Source organism: Anguilla anguilla, chromosome 3, assembly GCF_013347855.1.
Source record: "Anguilla anguilla isolate fAngAng1 chromosome 3, fAngAng1.pri, whole genome shotgun sequence".
Lineage (NCBI taxonomy): Eukaryota > Metazoa > Chordata > Actinopteri > Anguilliformes > Anguillidae > Anguilla > Anguilla anguilla.
In genome coordinates, this window is record NC_049203.1 from 42,557,084 (window position 1) to 42,563,255 (window position 6,172).

Sequence of the window (6,172 nt, forward strand, 5' to 3'; positions counted from 1 at the left end):
TCCTTTAACCCAAGGGCCTACCCGGGGCTTGGACCATCCCAGTCCCTGCTGACTGAGTCATTCTTGGAGGTTTCAAGTCTGATAACCAGCTATGAACCGTTGTTTCTCATACTCTTATGGTAACAAAGTAATGTATATCTGCTAGTAAATAAACAGCATTAATAATACTACAATCTGTAATATTTTACACAGGATCAATATTTATGCCATTTGGGGCAAACAAACAATTATGCAAGCCTTGTGATTCTGGTTAGACAGCCTGTTAGGTTGTGACGACAACGCCCAGGGTGTGTGTTTATGCTACATGAATGTTTGTGGGGGAAAAATCAGTTGTGCCAGCAGTTCCTCATCTTGAGGAATTCAGGCCAGAGTTCATATTAATTTCTATCAAGTTTATCATTCATATTTAATTTGTCATAAATATAACGGGACAAGTCACTCTACATGCTGCACTGGAGGACAGCTGGGTGTAGTTAAACTAACGTACATGATGTACCTTTTAGAAACAGTATATTTAAATCATAGGCCATGTGCTGCAGCGGTCTCTTGCAGATCCCATGTATGCACAGTTCTTGCATAGGTCTGGTCACTTTTCAGACCTACAGTACAGGCCAAAAGTATTAGACTGCCTGCAATTTAAATAAAATGGTAAAAAAAGAATTCAGTTAATATATGCACATTTATTGAATAACAAATCAAAGTACAAACTTTTTTTTCAATTTCTGCCAACAATAACACAAAAAGATGACTTTCCTCAAAATAGCCTCCTTTGGCTTTCATTACAATGAGTTACTAGAAGTCTAACCATCAATTTTTTAAACCCCTGAAAGCCTAATACCTTTAGCCTGTAGTCCAAGTATATTGGGCACTAAAGTGGCAAGAAATATGGCAAAGAAGAAGGCGTTGTGTGGTGCCAAGTAAACATTGTGGCAAGAAGGTTATTTCCAGTGAATACAGCAAAGAAACTTAAGATTTCCAGATGCAGTGTTCAGTACACACTCAGAATGTTCCAGCTGATGGTTAGTAAACATTAACAGGAGAAGACCAGTAAGATCAAGAGGCAGAAGACAAATATATCATGTGGTCTAGTGAGATAAAGCATCGTAAAACTGCACCACACAGCTCAATGTAACAAGTGAGAAACCAGTTCCCCTGACTACAGTGAAACAGCAACTATGATCTGCTTGTCTAAAAGGACGTGTATCTGAGAAAAAGCCCTTGCTATGTGTTGTTTACAAGAGGAAAAGACTCCAGTGGGCTAACTGACATCAAGACTGGACCAAAAAGACTGGGAAATGGCAGATGCACATCCTAGGGTCATTTTAATTATGTTCAGAGTTTGTGCTCTGCCTTGCCTTTCATGAGGACATTATATATTGTCAGTTTTGACATGGAGATGTCATGGCTCTGAGCATCTGTCTCGTTGGGGCTGCCCTCCTCATCTGAGGTCTTTCTGTCATGGTCAGGATCATACTCACCATCTACTTAGGGATAGATAACAAGGACAATTTTGTTTGGGTCAAATCTGATCAACAGAACTATCCATAACTTTTTAATGCTATATGCTTTACTATCACCAACCATTATTCCTTGCTGGGTAAAATTTGACCCATAACACCACAGATGTAACAAAATTTTAGTGAGATTTTCAAAATTCATTAAATTGCTGAAATCTGATTTTGTATTGTTCATATAATTATTCTAGAGGATATCATGAAGCCTGGTTCCAATAAAACAAGCTACATGGTATTTATGACATATCTTAACTTGAAAAAGGGTCTAAATTGACCCCAACACAAAAGGTCAGTCATCATGTTTTTTTTTTTTACATTTCAGATTAAATCAATGACCAGTCCTGAAGCAACCTATGAAGATGCTAGTAAAGCTGTGAAAGAGTGGTGAGGTATTTTCTGCCCATTCAAAATTGTTCTAAAAAGCTGAACATGCTTTCCCAGGCTGAGATTATGTCTGCAACTGTAGAAGTGGTCACATCTATCAATTTATTTCTGTTTATTTCTTTCTCATCATGTCAGTCAGCAGATGAAAGGAGCTGTAGGGGACATGCCGCTATTTCTCATAGTGGGGCACCAAACTGCAGAAGATATCAATATCCTCACAGGTGGTGCCAGCATTTAATAATCAGTCTCATAATTTTAAATATACAAACTATAAATTGGTAATTTAAAGTAAAACCTAAATTAATTATTATTACACAATAATAGTCTATCTTAACCAAATCATAATATACATTCAGCTAATACTAAATTCATATAAATGATTTAGCTAAGGTATTCTATTAAATTCTTTGGATTAGCAGCGGCTGACTCAATTCAACACAAGGATAATATAAATACAGACAACTGTGTAAATATAATGAAGTTTATTAAACACAAAGTACCGAAAAGGCAAAGCACAATTCTCTATGAAGATGTATACCAAACTATGAGTGCACGAGTGTGTGTGCATGTGAGCATGTGAGTGAGGAGTGTTGAATGTTCTCCTACGTGGGGGGTTATGTACGGCGGATCACAGAGAATGTATTCACAGAGAACAAAGGAACAAGTAGGAGTATGAATGGAGAGGTTTTTGAATCTAGACAAAGCTAGTGAGAAACAATGGTGTATGAAGCATACCAAACAGATACAGGGTAACTGAATAGCTATCTATGTGTGTCTGATAGAGATCAACATGCCCTGTTATGACCGGTTAGTAATTAAAATAGATAACACGCAAGATATGTCCTGTGCCTGACATATATTAAAACTAACGGAGCGCGGTGGATGGCTTAGAGCCAAGGGAACATATAGAATGTTTACATTTATCATTAAAACACAATAACGGTCAGTTACACACATCCAATCATAAATGTGGCTACATTTGGTCCGTCGCTAATTATACTAAGCCGAGATTTACAGCCTTACTTGAGTGTCCTTTGCTTTGGGTTGGTTGTTAGAAAATGTTTCCTGGGTTCCAGTGTGAAGTCTGTGGAGGTTGTGGTGGAAAGGGGAAACTGGTCACCCTTTCTGTTCCAAAACACGTTCCTCCGCTAGTCGCTTGCTTCTTGGGACTCGCTCTGCAGGATGCGTCGGCCGTGCGTGGCTCTCCTGGTTCTTCAACCACCTCTAATCATAGGAGCGCTTCGGAGCACCTCGTTCCTCCAGCAGCCGGTAGCCAAGGATATTCGGGCCGTGCTCTGTTGTAGGCCTTGCGAACTCTTCCTGGCATGTGGCCTCACACGAGAGGGAGACGGGAGAAGGGTGGCGAGTCCAGGGAGAGGAAAATGGAAGAGAGAGGCATGGAAAAGAGAGAGCGAAACAACAGCAACCTCCGTTTTATTGAAGGCTGCGCATTTCGAATTTACAGTAAGCCAATACTGTTGCAGGAACGCTGTGGTAGGGACCGTGGTTAAGTGAGTCACTCTGAGGTGAACATATGGGCTTTGTAGTTCACTGTCTCTGTAGGCCATGGTACCTACGGAGTATTGCACAGCCACCTGGATGAAAAGGTGCGGCCTTACATAGACCTGATTGACTCCCTCAGAGTGATCGGCATCGAGAAAGACCTGGCCTTGCCCGCCATCGCTGTGATTGGAGACCAGAGCTCTGGCAAGAGCTCTGTACTGGAGGCCCTGTCACACACACTCACGCGGACAGTACACATAAACATACACACATACCCACACACGCACACAGTACACAACTATACTGTACACAAACCCACACACAGTACACATACACACATCCACATAGTACACCCATGCACACACACATAGGCAACCATCCAAAGACACATACACACCCACAGACATACAGTACACACCCACCCACACATACATACACACACAAACACACACTGACACACACTGTAGGTACTCATACACATGCACAGACATGTACACACACACAAACACACACACACACACTGTCAGGGCTCAAAGAAGATTTCAAACCCAGGTATTGAGATCACACAGATAGCAGAGCCAATTACAATAATAAGTCTTTACTGAAGACTTAAACCAGTAAAACAAAAGCAATTGACTTGGAACAAGGAGCACGGGAAGCAAAAACTAGATATGGGGGACTAGCAGCTAGGACTACATACAGGAAAACACAAAGACCATGCATTGAACACAGGAAAACCAGGAACTTAAATACACAGTGTAACAGGTGAAAACAATCACAGGAAAGAAGCAGACAAGTGTGGAACATGGGAAACCAATAATTCAATTAAGAATCCAGTGCGGACATGAGACATGAAACAGGGAATAAGTGGTGCAGAGCCGGAACCATGACACACATACACAAACACCCATACCACACACACACACACACACACACACACTCACACACACAGATACACATACACACATCCTCAGACGAAATTGTCTCACACAGCAGCAGTGGCTATTTTATGTTTTAACAACCAACCTTTATTGAGTTGTTCACAAATAAAATTAACAACCAATCCATTTCCCCTCTGCCTCTTTATTTTGGGGCTTTTAGTAATATTAGTGTGTACGCTGGGCACATACTGTATCATGAAATCTATGAACAAAATACTCTAAATACTAATGAAAAGTGTGCTGTGGTGTTAAATATGGGTTATTTAGATATTTTATTAGGGTAGGTTGGGAATAAGAAAAAAAACACAGACTCACTTTCTGTAGTGATACCATCATAGATATTCCGTTGTAAATATGCTTTGCAGAAGGAAGTTATAAAAAAAATTCCTGTAAGTCTTATCTGAAGAAATAACACATATTCAAAGTCCAAAAATGCCAAGTTACTTACATATACAAAGCACTGTCATTCACATTTGCAAAATTTAGGCCTGCCACTAAAAGTACTGATATCAAAATTAGGCCTAGTTACAAATAGCAATATTGGCCATTTTAGTTCACACAAATTTAACATACCATATTCCAAAGCAATGGTGCTAAATTATTTCAAGTAGCTTGGCCCTGTGTTTTTTCACCTTCAGATATCATTTCTTTTTGTACTGAGTAACTGATTACAGTAATGCATAAATGTGGGGTATACATACACATACATACATGCAAACACACAAACATTGTAGCCACTCCCAGATCTAGACTGCTGTGATTGGGGGGGCAGAAAGAGATTTATTTCTTTTAGGGGGGGGGGGGGGGGGGGGGCTTTTTTTTCCAAGGCACAGTGTGTGCCATATAGTTAACAGGCCTACATTGCTGAGTGATTTTTTAAACTAAACATCATTGACTTAGTCTTTTCCATTCAATTTTATGCACATGCTCAATTATATGCTTGTAGTCCAGAGGTTAATATAACTTAGAATTCATAGGATAATTCATGATGAGTAGCTCAAGTGGACGTGGGTTTAAAAATGCAGACTAACCCTTTAGGAAACACTTGTGAATTACGGTTATCCTTATCTTAACTTTTACAGTATGATCAAGGTTTCCATTCAGCACGAGAAACCAAACACAAATTCCTTTGGACCTGGACTGACCAATGTCCACATTATGGAAAAAAGAAATATCATATTTATGTGCATGTAAATAACTGGGAATGATGATAGAATTGGTGGACTGTGAACAATATCAACTGAAATGCAGGGGATACTGTTTGCTGGATATAGACAGGAATACTGAGCTGTTTTTGAGATGGAAAAGTGGAATGGGAAAGTAAAGGATAGGAAAGTAGAGGACATTTACTGTATATTTGGATATATATGCCTACATTAGTGTCTGGATCACAGAGGGACCTCCATAGAAAAGTATCTAGGAAAATACAATCATAAGATCACACTCTGACATACAAAGAATCTTAGTAATCACTAGATTATGGGGGAATTTCTCTTTTCAAGGAGGAGTAGGGGTGTCTCTTGGTGGTGGGGGAGAGTGTTACAGGACTGTTCCTGTCCAGACCTTATTTGGGCATACAAAGGGAAGTGTATAATGCCAAAGGCCCACTCAGGATTGCATTTAAGGGAAGTCCAAAGAAACATTCAGGGAGAATCTGCTTAATAGTTCTCCTGGTACCATAGGTCCCATAGTCATTTTGGAGAATCTGCTTAACAGTTCTCCTGGTGCCACTGTCATCATTAAAGGTCCAGGAAACTTAAATATGTGAAATCTTTGCTGATGTGTGTTTTAATACTTTTTTGCACTCACAAACAGCTAAAAAAATATTTT